The 24,070-nt window shown below is 41.2% G+C and overlaps 1 protein-coding gene across 9 annotated transcripts in view; it reads left to right on the top strand.

The window, feature by feature from the left end:
• The first annotated feature begins 11,649 nt into the window (after positions 1 to 11,649).
• Positions 11,650 to 24,070, top strand: part of GUCY1A1 (guanylate cyclase 1 soluble subunit alpha 1) — a 72,601-nt gene continuing 60,180 nt past the window's right edge. For 3 of the 9 annotated variants that reach the window (XM_070386414.1, XM_070386409.1, XM_070386413.1), the window contains exon 1: positions 11,650 to 11,906. The gene's annotated coding sequence lies outside the window, so the exon portion shown is untranslated. The other 6 variants (XM_070386408.1, XM_070386417.1, XM_070386412.1 and 3 more) reach the window with 3 other exon arrangements.

The following is a 24,070-nucleotide window of genomic DNA, read 5'->3' on the forward strand; positions in this document are numbered from 1 at the left end:
TGGGTTTTTTTTTTCAAAGACCACTGACCAGACATGGCAGATGCTAAGGAATTTTCAGCTTTTTGTCAAAGGCTTATTTTCTAATATGCCTTGCCATGAAAGGAAGCTGGGACAAGTCAAGTTTTGGTAACATTTGAATAATTGGGATAAGATTACCTGAGTGTGATTGCCTTAATATTTTCTTTTGTAAGCAGTTTTATTAATATACTTCTAATGCTTTGTCTACTTGTTTCAGGAATCTTCCTTTCTCTCCTTCCTCCTCCTTCCCTTCCTTCCTTTCTTTCTTCCCTTTATGTCTGAATCAGTTTCTCCTCTCTTTCATTCTATAAGTGTATAAATAAATGGAAACTCATTATTACACCAATTTAGTTAACTGTTCCATTAGGACATAAAGCTTATTAAAGATGTCTCCACTGCTCACATGCAGCTTAAACTAGCTTCAAACAAGGAAATTAAGGGAGTATAATAAACAGTTTGAAGTGTCAATGTTGAAAATCCTATTGCATAACAGTGTTGGGAATGTGTACCCACCCAGGGACTTCTTCACTAAGACATCTTTACTACCATGAAATATTCCGTGTTTCTGATTGTGACCCTCAACAGCAGAATGATCTATAGGTGCTTGTTAAAATGTAGGTTCCTGGGACCTGCAAGTACCCAGAGAATCAGATTTCATCAGCCTGAGCTGGGCTTCTTTGTCTTGCACAATTAGCAAGCTCTTTGCAAGATGGCCAGAGGGATTCACACTCTGGTTTTAGAACTAAGCCACCTGAGTCTGAGCCCTGCTTTTACCACTTGCTACTTGTGGATTTGGGGGAAACTGGTTAATTTCCCTATACTTCAATTTTCTCGTATGTAAAGCAGATATAATAACAGTACTCACCTCAAAGGATTCCTGGAGGAAAAGAATGACCTAACACATAGAGTGCTTGGAACAGTGTCTAATATATAATTACATCCTACAGTGCAATCTACTATGATTCTTTCCTGACGATTAACATTTACAACCCCAGAAAACAATTCAATCATCCTTCTTTAAATAACTTTGAAAGTTGTTGATGTTGTTTTCAGCTCTCATTTTAAAGCCAGCTTTATTGAAATAAGTGTGTGTGCGTGCTAAGTCACTTCAGTCACGTGCAATTCTTTGTGACCCTATGGACTGTAGCCACCCATGCTCCTCTGTCCATGGGATTCTCCAGGCAAGAATGCTGGAGTGGGTTGCTGTGTGCTCCTCCAAGGGAATCTTCCAGACTCAGCGACTGAACCCACATCTCTTACATCTCCTGCCTTGGCAGGTAGTTTCTTTACTACTAGCACCACCTGTACATACAATAAAACACCCATTTTTAGTGCAAAATTCAATGAATTTTGATAAATACATACACCCTCATCATCTCCACCACAATCATGATGTGGAACATTTCCATCAGCCAGAAAGTACCTTCTGTCCCTTTATTGGCAATTCCCAACCCTGGGTCTAGGCAACCAGGGTCTGCCCTCTGTCTCTATAGATTGGTTTTACCTTTCCTAGAATTTCATATAAATGGAAACATGACACATGTACTCTTTTTTGCCTGTTTTTCTTCTTTTTTCCTCAGCATTGTTTCTGTGATTCGTCTGTGTTGCTGTCTAGATTAGTAGTTTCTTTTCTGCTACTGAGCTGTGTTTTATTTTATGGATGTACTGTAAGTTGCTCATCCACCCATTTGTTACTGGGCATTTGAGTTGTTTCCTATTTGGGGTTACTATAAGTAACTCAAGTAACCTTTTTGTTGGCAGCTAGTTTCATTTTTTCTATTTAAAAATGACTAAGGTCAAGGACTCAGAAAATAGTCTGTCTTCACATGATCAATTTTGGAAAACCTTGAAGACTTGTAAGAGCAGGGTGTGGTGTGAGGGACTAAGCTGGGAAAGAAAGAGCAATATGGAAAACTAAGTGTTAAAATTTTTTTTTTTTTTTTAAATTTATGTGGCCACATCATGCAGCATGTGGGATCTTAGTTCTCCAACCAGGGATCAAACCCAGTCTCTTGGCCGTGAAAGGGTAGAGTCCTAACCACTTGAATTTCCCTAAGTGTATTTTTTAACTAAGTTAGAATAAAAGCTTTACCTTAGCTGTGGACTCCTTTTTTCTTTATGGACAACATATCTTCGTGTGACTGAACTATTCTTTTTAAACCTGTCAAGTTTTGCTCATATGAAATATCTTTTACTTATTTTTTACAAATATCTTTACATAACATGTGCTGTGCTTAGTTGCTTAGTCATGTCTGACTCTTTGCAATCCAACATAGTTACACTCAATAAATACCTTTGAACTAGTTTGCCAAAGTTTATTTTGCAGTATCCATTAGCCCATTTATCTTAGGACCTTTTTCTGTCACTGTTTCTATCTTATGTTTTCCTCTTAGTTTCCTGAAGTCAGTGCAGTGGTAAGTTATTCCTGTGAGGGAAGCATTTTAAAAGCAGCATTAAATATGTTGAGATTCATAAAAGAACATTTTGGCCTCCTTTTGGAGCACAAACAATTTATGAATAGCAGTGTTATGTAATGATATCAGAGCTAAAAGAGTCAATATAATTAATACTCTGGGACATAAAATTAAAATACAGGGATCTGTTGTGTTAATACATTTAGCAGATTTTTCAAATATGAGAATTAACAAAACCTCTCAGGATTGCCAAAGCATGAGGACATCACTGTTTACCTAGAAGAGGATGGCGTGGTATCCAGATAAGCTTAGGATTTCCCAAATCACCAAGTCCTGGTTCCTTTCTGCTTTATGGTTCTTCCTTTAAGTTGTCTCTTTCCTTTCACATTTTCCAATAAGCAGCAAGAGAAACCAGCCTGTTCCTTCAACACATTGCTTAGAAATTGCCTTTGGTGAATATCCAAATTCATTGGTGCCACATAACCTGCAGCCGCCAATGCTGCTGACGTCTGCCACTGTACAAGGATTTCCTTTCCTCCATTTTCTGATAATGGGTTCATTTCCATCTGTGCCTTCCCTGGCAGTACTTTTGCCAGCAGATTATTCATGATGTGCTAGGAATTCTCTCAGATTATGGAGGCTTTCTCTGCCCTGCTTCTGACTCCTCACTAGCAGAGTTAACAGTCATATGTTTACTAACAGTATTGTAAGCTTAAAAATATTCACAGCCTAAGACAGAATTATACTGTATTCAACAGAAATTTTTAGGACTTGAGCCTGGGAGGCAGCATCTCAAGAAACCCTGAGAGAACTTCCCTGAGGAGGCAAGGGGAGGAACCAGGTTATATAGAGGTTTGGCAACAAAGCGCAGATAGTCTGAACATCAAAAGATTATTCCTAATTAAAGAAAACCAGATATCCTAAGTTAAGGGGTTTAGTGCTTTTCTATGTACGGGAAGATGCAAGAGCCTGGGTTCACTGAAATCATTCAGTGAACCGTCTGGGGCACCTCAGCTGTCTGGGGCCTGCGTCCTGTGCTTTCCTCTGGGCTCACCAGCTATGGTGGCTGCAATCACTGAGGACTGTGACATCCTTTGTTTACTGACATTCCAGGAAATATTCCACTTCTCAAGACATTCCAAGCAACCTAGGCTTTTAAAAAAATCATGCTCCACAAAATTCTTCCAGTCTTGCCCCACTCCAAAGCTACTTTACATTTTGGGGATTTGTTACAGCAGGATCCCAATCCTGCTGGGACCAAAATCATATTAGTTTCCTGTTGCTACTATAATGAAAAGCCACAAATCTAGTTATTTAAAAGAATGGGCATGCATTACCTAATATTTCTGGAAGTCAGAAGTCTGAAATGGGTCTCACTGGGCTAGAATCAAAGTGTGTATGTGGCTGCTGCTTCTCTGGAGGCTCTTGGGGAGAAAGGGTTTTCCAGCCTCATCCTTGTTCAGAGGCTGGACACATCTCTTGGCTACTCACTCCTCTCCATCTACAAAGCCAGTCATTCTGGTCAAGAGTTTCTCACACTGCTTCCCTCTGACTCTTTCTGATGAGGACACTGACACATTTGCCTCTATCTTTCATTTGTAAGGACCCTTGTGATTATACTAGGCTCACACAGATCATCTGGGATGATTTCCCATCTCAAGGTCAGTTGGTTACAATCCTAATTCTATGTGCAACCTTGGGGGGAAGGGGGCGGCAGAGGATGAGATGGTTAGATAGCATCTCCTCCATAATGGACATGAATCTGAGCAAATTGGGGAGCTAGTGAAGGACAGGGGAGCCTGGCAGGCTGCAGTCTATGGGTTCACAAGAGCTGGATATGACTTAGCAACTGAACAACAGCAACAAAACTCCCCCTTGCCACATGCCATAATCTATTCACAGGGTTCAGGGATCAGGAGGTGGCATTTTGGGGCCAAGGCCAGAGTGACAGGTATGGGGTGCATTATTCTGCTGACCAGACCACTCTAATGTTAACAAACACCATTGTTTTGAGAAAGTAGAATGAACTATATTTCTGTCACCCTTGAAGATCCCCTGGAGTAGGAGATGGCAACCCACTTCAGTATCCTAGACTGGAGAATTCCATGGACAGAATTCTACAGACCATGGGGTCACAAAGAGTCAGAGGCAACTGAGAGACTGCTGCTGCTGCTACTGCTGTCACTTCAGTTGTGTTTGTCTCTGTGCGACCCCATAGACGGCAGCCCACCAGGCTCCCCCATCCCTGGGATTCTCCAGGCAAGAACACTGGAGTGGGTTGCCATTTCCTTCTCCAGTGCATGAAAGTGAAAAGTGAAAGTGAAGTCACTCAGTCATGCCCGACCCTCAGCTACCCTATGGACTGCAGCCTACCAGTCTCCTCTGTCCATGGGATTTTCCAGGCAAGAGTACTGGAGTGGGGTGCCATTGCCTTCTCCGCCTGAGGGACTAACACTTTCATTTTTTAACTTTTGGTATCCCCAAACCCATGTTGCTTCATGAATGTCTATAACAGGGCCAGAAATTTAGGGAATCTGACCTCATGCTGTTCCACTTTCTTTAATTAAAACCTCACATTGCAAAAGTGACGTGGATGCTAACATGGTCCCAACCATCACAAGTTACCTGGTATCTAACCAGGTGCATTTCAAACACATTGAGGGTAAAGGACCTTAAGGAGGAAAAAAGAATAATAGAGAGGAAAAAATATAATGAAGTTTGACAATTTACCTTGATAAACGGTACAGCCAGTGCTTTGCTTGCTAAAAAATAAAGAGAAGTTCTGCTTCTGAAATATTTTTAAAAAGTACATGTGCACTAGTACCTCATATTTCTCCCTCCTACCCCCACCTGCTTTTCTCTAAATCCCTCTTGGCTTGTGAACTTGTGGTTCTGGTTTATGAACTAGACCAAGAAGCCAAAGAGATGAATTCTTCAGTCACAATACTGTTAATTTGAACTGAATGGTAATAATGTCCCAGATAAAAAGGAAAAACACTGGTTATAAAAATCCCCAGGTTTAAACAGATTCATAAAACCCATTTCCAGGTCAAGCACACTTAATGAGCTGACTGCAGATCAGTGCTTCCAAAACTGTAATATGTGTATGAGTTAACTAGGATTTGTTCAATAAAAGTTCTGATTCAGGTTTGGGATGAGACCTGAGAACTATATTTCTTTTTTTTTGTTTCTTTTAGTCAAGTTTTATTTTATCTATTTTTGAATATTTATTTAGTCATTTATTTATTTGGCTGCACTCTTAGTTGTGGCATATGGGATCTAGTTCCCTGGCCAGGTATTGAACCTAGGCCCTTTTATTGACAGAGTGGACTCAGCCTCTGGATCACCAGGGAAGTCCCTGAAGCCTGTATTTCTGACAAGATCACAGGTCATGGTGTGGCTGCTGATTCACAGACCACACTCTGAGTAGCAAGGAGTTAGACGGCATCTCTGACTGTCATTGTCATTTGCAAGTGTGAAAAGAATACACAGTTGAATGCTTGTGTGCTGTTGCCAATTGTGCTAACAGGGGAAACAAGGCATCTTGAGAAGAAAATTTTGATCTTTTCTGCCTGAGAGACAAAGTTACCTGCAAGTTGTTTTAAATCGAATACTTGTCCTTGTTAATATTTTGATGAAGTTGTCATGACGACTTTCCTGTGCTCAATAAAGTGAAAACAAGTAGGTTTTAAACTACACATCATCTATAAGAAAGAACTGATCTCAAAGATGATGAAATATTCAGGTGTTAATTTATCCACTTAAGGATAATTTTACTAAATCCCTACTGCAAATCATGTTCATTTCTGGGCACTTAGGCTGGAAAGATGTCTTCCCTAACATCAAGGAATTCTTGGTAAGTTTTCAGGGCACATCAGTCATTCAGATTAGAGAATGTCTTTCATCAGCCTTCAGTGGTTCCTGTACCTTTTGCTTTTTCACACACCCCACAGAGAATAGGGCCACAAAGAGAATAGGGACCACAAGCAGACTTCCTTTTATTACACTTCCCTTTGTTGCATTTTTTTCTACAGCTTGAAGTTTCGTGACAACTCTGCATCAAGCAAGTCCATCTGAGCCATTTCCCCAACAGTTTTTACTCGTTTCATGTCTGTGTCACATTTTGGTAATTTCAAAGATTTTCCTGATTATTTTATTTGATATGTGATTTTTTAAAAGATATTTTTATGTGAACCATTTTGAAAATCTTAATTGAATTTGTTACAATATTGCTTCTGATTTATACTTTGATTTTTTGGCCCTAAAGCATGTGGCATTTTGGCCCCAGAGCTCCCTGGCTAAGGATGGAACCCCTACCCCCTGCAACGGAAGAAGTCTTAACTGCTGGGCTGCCAGGGAAGTCCTTCAGTGATCTTTGATTTTACTACTAAGACTTGAAGAAGACTGACAGATGGTTGGCATTTTTTAGCAACAAAGCATTTTTTTTAGTCAAGGCAGATACATTGTGTTTAGACATATTGCTATTGCACACTTCATAGACTACTGTGTAGTGTACACCTAGCTTTTATATGCACTGTTGTTCAGTCACTCAGTCGTGTCCAACTCTCTGTAACCCTGTGAACTGCAGCATGCCAGGCTTCCCTGTTCTTCGCTATCTCCCTGAGTTTGCTCAAACTCATGTCCACTGAGTCAGTGATACCATCCAACCATCTCATCCTTTGATGCCCCCTTCTCCTCTTGCCCTCAGTCTTGTCCAGCATCAGGATCTTTTCCGTTAAGTCGGCTCTTTGCATCAGGTGGCCAAAGTATTGAAGCTTCAGCTTCAGCCTCAGTCCTTCCTATGAACATTCAGGATTCACTTCCTTTAGGATTGGCTGGTTCGATCTCCTTGCAGCCCAAGGGACTCTCAAGAGTCTTCTCCAGCACCACAATTCAAAAGCATCAATTCTTCAGTGCTCAACCTTCTTTATGGTCCAACTCTCACATCCCTACGTGACTACTGGAAAAACCATAGCTTTGACTATAAGAAACTTTGTTGGCAAAGGGATGTCTCTGCTTTTTAATACACTGTCTAAATTTGTCATAGCTTTTCTTCCAAGAAGCAAGTGTCTTTTAATTTTCATGGTTGTGGTCACAATTTGCAGTGATTTTGGAGACCAAGAAACTAAAGTCTGCCATCGTTTCCATTGTTTCCCTATCTATTTGCCATAAAGTGATGGAACTGGATTCATGATTTTCGTTTTTTGAATGTTGAGTTTTAGGCCAGCTTTTTCACTCTCCTCTTTCAATTTCATCAAGAGGCTCTTTAGTTCCTCTTCACTTTCTGCTATTAAAATGGTATCATCTGCATATCTGAGGTTGCTGATATTTCTCTGGGCAAACTTGATTCCAGCTTGTGCTTCATCCAACCCAGTATTTCACATGATGTACTCTGCATATAAGTTAAATAAGCAGGGTGACAATATACAGCCTTGACATACTCCTTCCCCAATGTGGAACCAGCCAGTTGTTCCGTGTCTGGTTCTAACTGTTGCTTCTTAATCCCCATACAGGTTTATCAGGAGGCAGGTAAAGTGAAAGTGAAAGTCACTCAGTCGTGTCTGACTCTGTGATCCCATTCTCCCCGCCAGAATACTGGAGTGGGTAGCCTATCCCTTCTCCAGCTGATCTTCCCAACCTAGGAATCGAGCCAGAGTCTCCTGCATTGCAGGCAGATTCTTTACCAACTGAGCTATTTAGGGAAGGTGGTCTGGTAGTCCCATCTCTTTAAGAATATTCCAGTTTATTGTGATCTACATAGTCAAAGGCTTTCGCATAGTCAATGAAGCAGAAGTAGATTAAAAAAAATTATTTTGCTTTTTCTATGATGCAGCAGATATTGGTAATTTGATCTCTGGTTCCTCTGCCTTTTCTAAATCCAGTTTGTATATTTATTTAGAAGTTCTTGGTTCATGTACTGCTGAAGCCTAGCTTGAAGGATTTTGAGCATAATCTTGCTAGCATGTGCAATGAGTGCAACTGTACAGTAATTTGAACATTCTTTGGCATTACTTTTCTTTGGGATTGGAATGAACACTGATATTTTCCAGTCCTGTGGCCACTGCTGAGTTTTTCAAATTTGCTGGCATATTGAGTGCAGCACTTTAACAGCATCATATTTTATATGCACTAGGAAAAAAATTCATGTGACTCGCCTTATTGTGATATTTGCTTTATTTTGGTGGCCTGGAACTGAATCTAGAATGTCTGAAGAACTGCCTGCACAGGACACTCTCTAGCTGAGAGCTAACTTTGGTGAAACTGAGCAGGTCCTGGTAGAAAGGACTGAGGTAAATGTAATCCTTCCTAAAGAGTTTGTGTCTGAGGATGGTAAAGGCACAAGTGAATGAGTTAAGCAAGTCATAATCCAAGATGCAGAGGCATTACTTTGCAAATAAAGGTCTGTCTAGTTAAAGCTATGATTTTTCCAGTATTCATGTATGGATGTGAGAGTTGGACTATAAAGAAAGCTGAGTGCTGAAGAATTGATGCTTTTGAACTGTGGTGTTGGAGAAGACTCTTGAGAGTCCCTTGGACTGCAAGGAGAGCCAACCAGTCCATTCTGAAGGAGATCAGCCCTGGGATTTCTTTGGAAGGAATGATGCTAAAGCTAAAACTCCAATCTTTGGCCACCTGATGCAAAGAACTGACTCATTGGAAAAGACCCTGATGCTGGGAAAGATTGAAGGCAGGAGGAGAAGGATATGACAGAGGATGAGATGGTCGGATGGCATCACCGACTCAATGGAGTTTGAGCAAGCTTGGGAGTTGGTGATGGACAGGGAAGCCTGGCGTGCTGCAGTCCATGGGATCACAAAGAGTCCGATACGACTGAGCAACTGAACTGAACTGAATCCAAGATGAAGGCATGTTGAGAAGAGTAATGCCAGTAGAAGAAAACAAACAACAACAACAAAAAACAGGTTTTATACAACCCTACAATGTATGACAACTAGAGGTGGACAAATGAGACCATCTGGACTCAACTTATTCTTCTACCTCATTTGCCTATACTTTCTCTCTTTTTCTTTTTTTTTTTTAATGTACTCTGGAAATGGCACCACTTCCTTTTCATTTAAAAAAAATTTTTAATTGAAGTTGGTTTACAATGTTGTTAATTTCTGCTATACAGCAAAGTGATTCAGTTTTATACGTACATAGTGGCTCAGATGGTAAAGAATCTGCCTGCAATGTGGGAGACCTGGAGAAGACCCTCTGGAGAAGGGAATGGTAACCCACTCTGGTATTGCCTAGAGAATTCCACGGACAGAGGAGCCTAGCCGGCTACAGTCCATAGAGTCACAAAATGTTGGACACAACTGAGGAACTAACACTTTGACTTTTTTCACATATATATAATATTATGTTTTTTCATATTCTTTTCCATGACGGTTTATCACAGGATACTGAATATAGTTCCCTGTGCTAAAGAGTTGGACCTTGTTGTTTATCCATTTGACATGTAATAGTTGGTATATGCTTGCTAATCCCCAACTCCCAGTCCATCCTTTCCCTCTCCCCCACCTTTGGCAATCACAAGTCTGTTCTCTATGTCCTTGAGTCTGTTTGTGTTTCACAGATAAGTTCATTTGTGTCATATTTTAGATTCCACATATACGTGGTATCATGTGGTATTTATCTTTCTCTGTTTGACTTACTTCACTTAGTATGATAATCTCTAGTTGCATCCATGTTGCTGCAAATGGCATTATTTCATTCTTTTTTATGGCTGAGTAATATCCTATTGTATATATGTACCACACCTTCCTTATCCACTCATCTACAACATCTAGGTTGTTTCCCTGTCTTGGCTATTGTAAACAGTGCTGCAATGAACACTGGGGTGCACGTATCTTTTTGAATTATAGTTTTGTTTGGATATATGCCCAGGAGTGGAATAGCTGGATCATATAGTAGTTCTATTTTTAGTTTTTTAGGGAAACTCCATATGGAGTTTGTTCTTCAAAGTGGCTCTACCAATTTATATTCCCACCAACAGTGTAGGAGGATTCCCTTTTCTCTACACCCTCTCCAGCATTTATTATTTATAGACTTCTTAAATGATGGCCGTTCTGGCCAGTGTGTTCATTGTTCTCTTTTTGAACATCAGGGTCCTATCTTCCCACCTCCAGGCCTTCACTCACAAGTTTGCCTCTGCCTGAAAAACACAAAAGACAAAACTTTCTTTATTTTATCTTTTCTTAAATATGACCTACCCTGTAGGGCCTATCTCTAATAGTGTTCTGTTGCAAAGTATTTCTCCTGTCAGAAGATCTCTCTTCTTCCTCTGAGTTTTCAAATCATTAACTTTATATTTCCTAAAATAGCATGAGCTCCCCTTTCAACTATGTGTTACTGGGTATTTCTTCTTGTGTTTCCTCCTAGGTCTTAAATTCTAAGTACTCTTGGACAAAAGACCAAAATTTTGACCCAAGAGATTATCAAGTGTTGCAAGTAGAGAAATAGAAGTTTCCAGAGACAGCAGAACCAAAAAACACAAACTTACAGGTCTGGACTTTTCCCCAAGACTAAGACAAATTTTAGTTAAATGCATTTTTTCTAATTTAAATGTCTTCTTAGTTTGACTGATGTTTGCCATGAGAACAGCGTAGTTGTCAGGGTTGGGAGATGAGTCTAAAATGAACGGACTAGGTGGGTAAGTTTGGGGAGAAATATTAATATAAGAACTGGAGATAACCATAAACAATCTATCTCAGAGTTCCTGGGTTTGAAGAAAGATCGCATAATAATCATAATTAATTAATGAATTCAAAATGAAACAGCATAATGAGTTTTTCTTTTAGTCAGAAAGGTGACTAAAAACATTTATGTAAGAACCTATTTTTCTGTGTTGGAATACACACACACACACACACCCTGCACACCCACCAAACAGAACTAAATGTACCAAACCAAGCAGAATCAGGACCTTACTGGAAAGATGTAAATACTCTGCAACAGTAGAACTGCATTTGCAAAGGAGTGGATTGGCTTTAACCTGAGAACCAGGGCACGAAACCCATCCACGCAGACATCAATTTCCAGCAGGAATGCTGGAGTTTCTAACTACGGAGAACTACAGTTTTTCCGGCCCAGTGCACAGCATAAAATATATATATTTTTAAGTGGGCCAAATTTTCCTTGAGTTCCTCCCTCTTTTTCCTTTCTCCTCGTTTGTCCCCATCCCCTAGTGTCTGTCACTACACAGGAACTGCTGGGAAAGCTATTGGGCGGCTGGAGGACTCAGTTCCCCGGCCCTAGTCGGGTCGTCGTGGTGGGTGGGACTCAGTACCGAGCTGATTTTCCACGATCTGGTTTCACTGCAGTTTTTCTCCACTCTGGCTGCTAGACTCCGGGCAAAAAGCAGGGAGTCGCCTTGGGGAACCCTCCCACCCCACCCCTCAAGGCGACCGACCGACTCCTGCGAGGAGGGCGCGCCGCGAGCGGACAGAGGCCTCGAGTGACCTCACCATGGTGCGTTTCAGCCTCTACTTTCTTTTTCAGTCTTCCGTTGCAGGGAAGGGAGGGGTTCCAAAAAGAAGTCAAAGGCAGCAGGGAGAGGCTGTAAGGGATCCTTGGGGCGGGGGGAGAGAGAGAGAGAAAGAGATGGAGACGCTGGGAGAGACCCAGGCTGGAGCTGGCTGAGCGTGGGCGCAGCGCGGGAACCGGGTCTGCAGCGCTTTGCGCCTGCCCCGCCTGTTGAGCAGGAGCCGAGTAAGCGCTGGCTGTGGGGAAACCGGTGCAGGGAGCCGCAGGTGCCGCCGCCGGGTCTCCTCTCCCGCCCACCGCCCCCTCACCCCCCACCCCTGCCGCCCACTCTCCTGCGTTGGCAGCGAGGATCTGCTAGGTGCGCCCGGGAGCTACCGGCGATCCCAGAACGCAGCCCCGAGGTCTGGGACGCAGCCGAGTAAGTGGTCGCCGTGTGCCCGCGCGGGTCAGGGCTGCCAGGAGAGCGGCCCTCTCCGCGGCCCCCGGCCCAGGCCTATCCCCCACCCCTTTGGGAAGACTTCCTGAGCTCCCAGCTGTCTAGCCCTGGGGCCGGCCGGGTTCCCACGCCAAGGAGGAGCGAGGGCGCAAAGAAGACGGCGCCCGGGGCAGCTCAGGGCCCCGGGGACCCGCGGCGGCCGAGGGCGGAAGGCCAGCTGTGGGTGGGCGCCCGGCCGCGCCGAACTGGCGGCTGCGCTCCAGGGGCCCTGGCGTGAGAACGCCGGGAGCCGGGAGCTGCTCTCCCACGGCCCGGGCGCCGGGGGATCGGAGCCCGCAGAGTGAGGCCGCGCTGCGCTGGTGCGCGGTTCGCGCTCCTACGGGGCGGGAGGCTGCGATCCGGTATAGCTTAGCGGGGCCGCCCTCAAACTTCCACGGGGGCTGCCGGGGCTCCACCGAGGAGTGAATGTGCGTGCGCGTGTGTGTGTCTGTGCATGTTTGTCGGGGTGTGTGTTCGCGTGTGTTTGTGAGCGCGCGTGTCTGTGTTGGGGTGCCCGCTGGCGCGTGTGTTAATTGCTGCTTGGGGTGTGTGATTCCCACTGTGATTTGGGGAGCAGTGAGCAGGGGTCTGCGTCTCCGTGCCCGGAGCCCGTCTTGGATGGGCTGAGCAGCCTCGCGGGGGCACTTGTGCGGAGGCTGCTTTGCACTGTGGTCACGTGGTTTCAGGCTATGGATTCCCTGCGTCTTCTTTTGCTCCCTCACTTCACAGGGTTGTGCCTTCCTTTTACATTTGGTGAACAGTGTGTATCTTCCGAAGTAAACCAGAAGGTTGAACGTGTCGCTTACTTGTGGCAGTGCATCTTGGTTTCCAACATATTGAACCCCTTCGGAATTTTAAGAAGAACAGGTCATAAAACATAGTTCTAAATTAGAGCTTCATTTATAACGTATCAGAGTCTGTTCTGTGATGGTGATTTTATTAAATGTTTACCTCTTCACTAGAACTGCTCTTAGGAGGAACATCTTTGATCCTCTGATGACACATGGGTAAGCGTTGGAGTCTTCAAGTGATGGATATAGATTTTTATCTTGGTTCATAGTGTAATACTAATCTGTTGCTTTTCCTAAAACGGCTGTTTTTGTTTTGTTTCTTCAGGAGTTGTCATTTCCGGTACTGTATTATGAAGAGTGGTAAAAGTCAATAATGGCAACAATATAACAAAAATATGAATGTCTAAAATTTCAAAGCAAATCTTAACTTGTCAAAAAGCCATGCAAACTTTATTAGGCATTTGGGGAGGTTGCCGGTGTAGTCTGCACTCTGTTCAGTTATTACACAGCTTGGTTTGTGGATTGCTTCCCGGGGTCTAGAAATTTTACATAAAACATTTGAGTCGCTGCATTTTGAGGGAGATAACCCAGGGTTCTCAGGTAATTTAAAGTGATTTTCGACCCAATAGAAAAATAAAAACCACAGAGTTAAATAAGCTATTCTTTTCATGTTAAAACAGCAGGCTTTTTGCATAAAACCTGTGTAGGAAAATTCTAGAATAATTAAATATTGTTACAGTAATTAAGCATCTCACATAAAACAGACACACTTGTATATTTTAAAATGTATCTGTTAGGAAACTGAAGTAGCTTAAGTTTATTTAATAGAAATTTGTAATTAATAGATGGCTACCTTCTGCTGCTTCTTGTGCTGTAAGATCTTTTTTTCAGTGCATGACAGAGAAAAAAGGAATTTTATTTTTCTCTCATTGAAACCCAACACAAATGTAATGGAAAGTACTTATGCATGGTACAGTGTTTTATAATGTATGAATATAAGAAGCACCTTAAAGGTTTGCTACAAGGTACTTGGGTATAAAATAACATGTTCAAGGTACTTTTTTGTCATTCTTGAGAACATAGAAGGAGATGCAGCTTCACAAGGCTTGGTCCTCATACCTCTTATAACTACGGTTTATTAAGTGATCTTATGTTAAAACATTATTTTGAAAAACTTTAAATCAATCAAGATTGGATTAAAAATATCGGATTAAAATTGGATTAATTAATTGGAATGAATTGGATTAATTAAAATTGGATTTAATCCAATATTGGATTAATAAGTAAAGAAGTAAGTGAATTCAAATTGTTATTTCCGTTATGAATGTCAGATTTGCCAGGAAGTTGCTTAGCTTCCTTTTATTTGCTAGGAAATAAAACTTTTATGTCATTGATTTTTATACCACTTAATTATAAATATTTACCCAAGCAACTTTTGTTAAATGTTACTATTTATTACTTTTTTGCACATTTGTGGAAACATATTTTTCTTTCTAAAATATCAGTGATTTCACTGGTTTTTCATCTCTAGCCTTCTAGATGTTTTCAGTAAGCATTTGTTAGGTGGCTGGGCAGTAGTTTTGGTTAGGTCTCTCCCTCTTGATACAAGAAGAGTTTTTTGCCATTTTTAGGTCTTTAGATGAATAAATTTAGCCACTCATAGACTAGTTGACTCATTTGACACTAGAGTAATTTTTTGGCTTTCCTGACTTACATATACTTCTTCTGTTTTTCTCAAACGGTTTGGAAGTGTCTGACCTAGTTTGTTTCTCTGTCCCCTGAGTGTAGGCCAATAGGCTTGCACTTCCCATAGCCTTGAGGCTTATAGAGTATGAACGGAAGTATTTGCTAGGAGTGAGGGGTTTTAGGCCAGTCACCACCAGCAGCAGTAGTTTATAAAACTGGAGGGACTCTGGGCCATGTACCCCCATGGGCACACCCCCTCACCTGGCACCCCCCCACAAAATTGTGATTATCAACTGCTTGTAGTTGCTTTCCTGGAGTTCTTTCTGTTAATAATCTTTTGTTATTATTATTATTAAAATAAACCCTCCCTTGCAGAAAATCAAAGGCAACTCAAGTTAATTCACTCACCACCTCCTCCTCCTCACCACAGTAGGAATTAGTAAGAAGCCCAAAGAAGACAATGGCTTTGGGAGCGAGCACTCTGGGAAAGGGGTCTGGGCAGACCAAGGAAAGCTTCTTCATTCTGAATTTTTTCCAGGTCTGACATAATTCTATTTGCCTTTTCGCTGTGTTGCCTTACATCAAAAATACCCATTCAGACAGGTAACCAGACAGAGAAAGACATTTATCATATGATGTCACTTATGTGTGGAATCTAAAAAGCTGATACAGAGGAACTGATTTACAAACCAGAAATAGGCCCACAGACACAGAAAACAAACCTATGGTTACCAAAGCAGAGAAGGGAAAGGATAAATTAGGAGTTTAGGATTAAAATACAAAACTACTACTTGATATAAAAACTACTTTATATAAACAAATACAAAACTACTACTACTTTTTATATATATATATATATATATATATATAAAGCAGGTAAACAATGGAGACCTACTGTATAGCACAGGGAATTATACTCAATGTTTTGTAATAAATTATAACGGGAAAAGAGTCTGAAAAAGAATATACCTACATGTGTGTGTGTGTGTGTGTGTGTGTCTGTGTATAACTGATCACTGTGCTGTACACGTGAAACTGAGACAGCTTTGCACATAAACTATACTCCAATTTAAAAAAATACCTGTTTATGTATCTGCATCACTACCAAATTCAAATCACTCTCAGGCTGTTCATCCTTGGATTCAAGATGCCTGGCACATGGTGGGTGCCTAATAAGCTTAATTGTGTTATCTTCGTAATTATTTTTTTCTTCTTCATAGTTATCGATTCAAGTTTTTTGATGCGTTGGTGCTGTGGGTATTTGGTTTGGGAATACTGTCTCTGGATTAGCATCTGTCTTGTGAGGAGCCTGCAGGAAAGAACACTGCTGTGCTTTTTTCCCATGGGGCTTGCAGCTGGTTCAGAGCTGCTTGTAACTGCTCATTCACCACTGCCCAACTACCTTTTGTCTTTCTAAGTTTACACCATTTACCCTCTCCCCATGACCTGTGCTTATTGACTTCCTGAACATTCCACTTTCCTTGAGAATCTACACTAACAGAGGATTTGCTTTCTACACTTTGACCAACTGTAATCGCCTATAACTTAATTCAACTTCTAAGCATTGGATCCACAGGACTGCAGTCCACCTCCCTGGGCCTTTCTGCCCAGCTGAAGATGCTGAGCATTTCATATTCTTTTTCTGACCTCAACCCCTTGTCCTTCCGATAAGCCCTTTTACTCAAAACCACTTACACCCTCCTCTCCGGTGACTACTCCTTAGCCATTTCCAATTTTCTCAGGTTTTTCTGTCTTTACTCAGTGCAATGATTTTGGCAAGAAATGTCAGCTGTGCTCCATTCCTCTGCTTTCTTGCTGCTAGACCTCTTAGCTCTTGATTCCCACCAACTTCAGCTTCAGGGGTGGTTAATAGCTCTAGGCGGTTATTTTATTCTTTCTTGGATAATTCCTATCAATTTCTCCATGGGACATGTGGCAGAGTTTTCCAGTCCAAATTATCTTTAGTTTTTTCATTCTTAGCAGGTGACCTTATTTCCAAATTCAAGGTGAATATTAAGATTGATTTAGCAAGCTCCTTACCAAGATTTATCTTGAATGTGGAAGGCATTCCTTTATTTGACCTGTTCTGAGCATAATAATTCTTTTCTTATATTGAGCTATACTATTTGCCTTTATAATATTCATATCCAAATTTTTACCTTTTAGAGTACTTATACAGAAAGCTTTTATATATAATATTTGAGACATGTATGGCTTCCCTGGGAACTCAGTTGGTAGAGAATCCACCTGCAATGCAGAAGACCCTGGTTCTATTCATGGGCCAGGAAGATCTGCTGGAGAAGGGATAGGCTACCCACTCCAGTATTCTTGGGCTTCCCTGATGGCTCAGATGGCAAAAGAATCCACCTGAAATGTGGGAGACCTGGGTTTGATCCCTGGGTTGGGAAGATCCCCTGGAGAAGGGAACAGTATTCTGGCCTGGAGCATTCCATGGATTGTATAGTCCATGGGGTCACAAAGAGTCGGACATGAGATCTCTATGGTAATGTTCATTTTCTTCAACTCACCCTTAATTGGCATAGTTTGAATATCTTATTATCATCAGGGAATTTCTCCTTTGGGTGCATTCTTGTTTTTCTGAAAATGTGGTCCTGAGAGCTGAAGCAAGACGAGAGGACTAACATAATTAATCTCTTCTAAATACCATATGGTAAATCATCCTAAAATCAAATCTGGTGTCTCTTCCACTGTATTTTTTGCATCCAAACTACAGTGTTTAATTAGGCATCTTTTTGCATTCTCCTCTGCACGTATACTTCTTTTCCTCAGTTTGCACATTTGGCCACTAAATGTGGGACTTTAAAAAATAGTTACTGCAACTAAATACAATCTTTACCTTTAGTTAGCCTATTGTTCCAGAGGGTCAGGATATTTTCGGATTTTAATTCAATGAGACAGGCTAGCTATTCTTCTTCATTTAGAGGCATGAGCAGATTTAATCAGGATACAATTAATACCTTCTTCCAATACCTGTACAGAATGGAGAACGGGCAGAACATTTAGCCCCAGATGCCTCCCCTCACGAGTCCCTGAATTAATCAGCCATCTTTAGAAGGCTGTTCATGTTGTGTTATGGTCAAGTAACTCATTCATCAGAGTTTACATTCCTTTGTGTGGCCCGAGTGGGTATATTCTGTGACAGACTTGATCAGATTCCTTGCTGGTGTGCATTTCCACTTTCTGCAGACTAGCTGTCAAGTAAACCTGTAAAAACAGAAGGAAATAACCCCTAGGCTCCTCTGTAATGATGGGTTCCTTGTGTCTCCCTAGCTGGTAGGTAACAATGCTTCACATTTTGGTTGTGTACAGACCATAATGTTGAGAATCTAGCCTGGAATCAGTGTCAAGTGCTCTTGGCTATAAAGTTGGTGGAATCTAACTTCTGTATTTTGAGAATTGAGACCATAGCAAGATTCCTTGCTCTCTATCAACCCTTCCTTCATCATAATGTTTTAAAAGATGATTTTAACTGTTCCCTTATCACATCCACACACGCTTTCAGTACTTTGTGGTGAGATTTTTCCAAATTAATGGATTTAAACTCTTTTGGAATATTTAACTTCATACTCTTGCTTGGACCTTAAATTTGTTACTTTGATTTTTGCCTTGCTTTTGCCAGGATGATGATATTTTCTTGAAGAGCTGAGATGAAACCATACCAGCATCCGGTAATTCTGCCTGTCAGTCAGGTAGCATCGTTTGAATATCTTTGCCGCCAGCAATCAGTGTGCTCTTCCTACAGCTAAAGAACACGGTTAGCACTTCTGTATCTGGCAATAAGAATGAGAATTGAAAGAACATTTTTTGAATTTGTGATTTTTCAAAACACATGATTTTTCGAAAGCTTCAGCTTACTTTATGTTTTAGGACACACTTTTCAGAGGTTAGTCCCTCTTTCGTACCTCATGATGAAGTGTATTATGGATTATGTATGTCTCTGAGGAAGATGCAAAGATTATGACAGTCCTGCCTGCCTGAAGTTAAAGTCCGTGTGTGAAAGATACCAGCACCAGAACAGTCTCAGAATTACACAGCAGCACTCAACTGAGAGACTGATATTTGTGCTGCAGTTGTATAAGTTCTCAAGAACCTCAGAAGCTGTAATCCCACAGGAGGGAGGTGCTGAAGAAGGCTTTCTGGGGAAGGTCTGGTGCTTAGGGGAGGTTTTACAGCAGGACAAGGTTGCTGGATGTTGCAGGACCTGTGGGGTATAAATATATGGGAGAGTGGAGAGTGTCAGAGGCAGACGAAAGGAAGGGGCCGTGCAGGAGGCAGCTGGGTGTGTAGGTGTGAGAGGTGTGCAAGTGTGTGTGAGTGTGTGAGGGTATGTGTGGGCGAGAGTGTGTGAAGGTATGTGTGTATGTGAGGATATATGAGGGTGAAAGTCTGTGAGGGTGTGAGAGAATGTTAGGGTGAGAGTGTGTGAGTGAGAGAGGGTGTGTGAGGCTGTGAATGTGAATGTGTGAAACCATTTATGGACGGAGAACTGCATGGGCAGTTCTTCACACCCCGCAGCTCTGTAGTGCCCCTTTGCAGGAAACGGGATGACATCCCATCCCTTTCTAGATTCCCTGCCCCTCTCTGGGTTTCAGGGGAGCTGGTACCTCCTCAGCCTTCACATCTCAATCTGGGCTCTGCTTCCCAGAACCTTAGTTACTCTTCCACATCTGCAAGAGCTTGTTATGTTTCTTTGCACCTCCCTGTTCATCCCTCATCCTATTATTATTGTCTGCTATAATTTATTTATTGGACTATAGTTGATTTACATGTTGTGTTAGTTTCAGGTATATAGCAATTTGAATTGGTTACACATATACATACATATATATCTATTCTTTTCAGATTCTTCACCCTTATACATTATTACAAAATATTGAGTATAGTTCCCTGTACTATACAGTAGGTCCTTGTTTATCTATTTTATATATAATAGTGTGTATATGTTCATCCCAAACTCCTGATTTCTCTCTCCCTCCCTTTGCCAGCCATAAGTTTGTTTTCTATGTGTGTGGGTCTGTTTTTGTTTTGTAAACAAGTTCATTTGTACCAGTTTTAGATTTCATGTATAAACAATATCATATGGTATTTGTGTTTCTCTGTCTTATCCTCTGCTGTAATCGCTTCCTGAATTGTCTGCAATGAGAGGAGGTACCATCTCAGGTTAGTTCCCATTCTGTTCACAGACATGTAATAGAAGTGCTCCAGAAATCATGAGCATTCGATTGAAATTGTATAATGTGAAATGGGCAGCTGGGAGCAGTGAGTGTTGGAGAATATTGGTAAAAAGATTTACAGTAAAATGGGGTTAGGTTACAAGATTGGGATGGCCACTGAACCTTTCTTCATTAGGTTATGTGAAACCATTTTGTTTTTTTGAGTTTTGGGGAAGGGCTGTGTGGCTTAGGCACCACTTTTAATTAGACTTTCATACATCAGTTTGAACACTTCAGAGTTTGGGGTGCACCTCTAGACGTAACAAGGAAATTGTGTGGCTCCTCACCTTGCATCAGGTGTTTCCATCCATGAGGTTGACAAAGCTTAGAACTTTAATACTCTGTCTTTTAAAAAGATTTGTTTACTTACTTGGCTGCATCGGATCTTTTGTTGCAGCGCACAGACTCTCTAACTGTGGCGCATGGGCTTAGTTGCTTCACAGCATAGGGGCTCCTCATTTCCCAACAAGGGATCAAACCTCTGTCCCCTGCAAGGCGGGGACTGCAAGGTGGATTCTTAACCCCTGGACCACCAGCAGAGTTCCAATGCTGTGTATTTTTATTAGATATGTTGCATTACTAGTCTAATTTTATATGTATGCACTGGAATTGTCAGCTCCTTATTTTCAATTCTCAACCATTTTGCAACTTCAGATATGCTCAATTATAACTAGTTAAATGATATGTGGCTCATATGATTAAGTTAAGTAAATATGGGACACAATTTCACTGTTTCATTAGTATAATATGAACTTTTAAGTTGTGTATTTGTGAATATAAAGCTTAACATAGGTTAATTCTTCACCATGGATGAAGAATTTAGAGGATTACAAATATAATGTGGAAGACACTTGGATAAACATACTAACATTATTGAGACTTGATGTGTCGAGATTTGAAGCAACAGATTTTTATGCTGGATTAGCACTGTATGTTTCCAAGTGTGATCAGCAAAAGGCAGTCCTCCCCATGAAAATTCTGGGTTAAAAATTCATTTTTTTCAATGTCTTAATAATATTTGCAGTCACTAATGATAATTAACATTCTTCTTTGTTCATCTCCACAGCGAATAACAGTTTCATATTCCACAGCCTCTATTTCTGGGTCTTTTTTGTGGGGACTGTTTATAATAATGTTCTTAAGCTCTTACTGTGTCATCTTATGCTAAAGAATTTTCCCAGTGGAGCAAGATGTGATAGTTTTGGATAGAGTCTGAGGGTAGCAGGTCATCCTAGCTGAAGTCACTATCTCTCACCACCTCTGTCCTAGTTTATCTTACTTAGGCTGGATTATCCCTACACCTCACTTGACGGCTTGTCCAGGAACAAGAAGACCGGGTGTCACAGGTGTCCTAAGGTTACTCTCTACAAAAGTTTCTCTTCCGTTGGTCTTGCCCCACAGTCAGCTCTTTTGGATTGATCCATTCCTTTGGAGTGGACACGGGGTAACTGTTCTGTATCTTTCTTCCCTATTAGTTTTCTTCTTTGCTGACGAAGGAATGTCTTAACCGGAGGTGGCTAGAACATTTTTGCTCACCTGCCTTGATTATCTATCTAAATCAAACCAAGTAAAATCTGTTTAGTTCTTCTTGTCTTAATATTGGCTCTGTTTCAGTGCATGGTGGATGTTGGGAGCTGGGGTGTGTCAATCTGTTTTACACACAGTAAAATGGCATTTGGCTTTTTTTTTTTTTTTTGCAGTAACTGTCCTTGATAAAAAAGCATTGGTCATTGCGTGAGTACCAAGAATTTTTGCTGCATGCTCGGTGTCACACAGCCTTTTAAGTGGTGTAGAAACCCCGTGGTGCTCACAGCATCAAGTGGATAATCTGACAGCATACTTTATGTCTAACTCTGGTCCCGTGTTTCAGTCATGCTCCTACTTGAATACTGTGTTACAGCTATATTCTCTTGGCTGCAGTTTGTCACCCGACTCTCTTGTTTTGCCTTTTTCCTCTGCACAAATTTTTCTGCTCCTTGGAATCCTTTTTCTTGTTTCCTATGCTTTGTTGTTCTTACTTACTCAACAAGGCTTATCTTAAGTCATTTATTTGAGGAAGCACTTACCAAAGTACTGTGTCAGGGTTAAAACAGGCTTTTCTGTGTCCCCATGACACAGAACACCTCATAATAGAGCACACTTCACTAAATTTGTGTGTTTTTATTCTGTCCATACACTGACTCCTACACGAGACTCTCCTTTATCGTCTAGTGTTGGCTTGTTTTCGTTTGATTTTGTTTTTAATTCCTGAAACCACGTCCTTTAAAATGCAGTAATAGGTGCTTAATAAATAACTTGCAGGATGTATGAATAAATGAATGGTTGGATGGATGGGTAAATCCAGGAGTTCAGAGAGACAGAAAGATTAAAGATTTTACGTAGGTAGAATAATTATAAAGAAAGGTCTTAAAGAAAGCATGGGCTCCCCAGGGGGCTCTGTAGTAAAGAATCTGCCTGCCAAAGCAGGAGATGCAAGAGACACAGGTTTGTTCCCTGGGTCTGGAAGATCCCCTAAAGTAGGAAAAGGCAACCCACTCCAGTATTCTTGCCTGGAAAATCCTATGGACAGAGGAGCCTGGTGGGCTACAGTCCATAGGGCCGCAAAGAGTTGGACACAACTGAATAACTGAACACAAAGAAAGCACTTGTGATGAATTCCAGGACAGAATATGAGCTTTAAGAGGAAAGTTATAGTCTTGTCCAGGATTGGAGAGAAGCATGCATCCTTGGTTGATGGAGAGTGAGTGTTAAGATGAGAGTAAAGCGGTGGTATAGCCACACAGTTAGTGAGACTTACAGTTTTTCATCTGTGAGCAGTAACTATGCATTTGGTAAAATAACTCACAATCAGTATATAATTGTTTGAAATAAAAAGGAATATATTTTCAATATTTAACACATTCAAGTTGTTCCAGTTGAAGTGTATGAAAAAATCCAGCTTTACCCTGAAGCACAATTGAAAAGAGAGGAGTGGTTTCATGTGTCTTAATACAGCTATAGATATTCTTTTGGTATAAAAATTTTGAAATTTGAGAAGTGATCATTTCATAAAGGTTGCTTGCCATATAGGATCTGAAGCCATTAAAATCCATCTTTCTGTGAATGGAACCTTTGTTCCTGCATGAGTTTGGAACATCATGGTCACTGGAAAATTCTGGTCTCCTTGTTTTGCAGATCTTCCAGATGTTGACAAACTACACTTTATTATAGAATAGGAGAATAATCACATTAATTAACATCACCATGATCTCATCAAGAAAACTTGAAGTATTGGGAAGCTGTCCAACTGCCATGGTAGATGTACACGGGGCAGTTGTGGGTTGAGGAAGTTTTCCAGTTCCCCTCTTTCAAGCCAAAAATCTGTCCTTAAATAGAAGAAAACTATAAATAAATTATTCTTTAAATTAGAATAAATATTATTAAATTTTAAAATAATAACTGTTAAGCTGAAAATTTCAAATTAAGAAAAGTTACTATAATTTAATGTCACTGCAAAACAAAACCCACAAGAGTGGTTACTTCTTGTGTTTACAGGTAGGTGTAAGAACAACTTGGGAATTTCAGAATAATGATTTATTGGACAATAATGAAGTTAACAGAGATCAGAGCAAGTACAACCAACAATAGGGAGAAGGAGCACAGTAGAAGTTCTGAGAACAAACCGAGTTTACCTCCCCCAAATACATACATTTATAACATTCATACCCTAAAGCTCCTACCCTAGAAAAGTCTACACAGGCAGCATTTCATTAGTTGTAGAATGATGACATTGCAGCTGTCATGTGACTTCCAGGAAGCTGCACAGTGCCCTTGGGAGAGAATGAGAATGGGAAGGACACAGGGTGTCTGAGCGCTGGCATGAAGGCAGCTCTGACCTTGCACGTCCTGTGAGTGACTCTTGAGACATCTCCCAGGGTGTGCAGAACTTTGCACACACTGACAACTACTGCTTTGGTAACCAAG

This window comes from Bos mutus, chromosome 17 (assembly GCF_027580195.1).
Source record: "Bos mutus isolate GX-2022 chromosome 17, NWIPB_WYAK_1.1, whole genome shotgun sequence".
NCBI lineage: Eukaryota > Metazoa > Chordata > Mammalia > Artiodactyla > Bovidae > Bos > Bos mutus.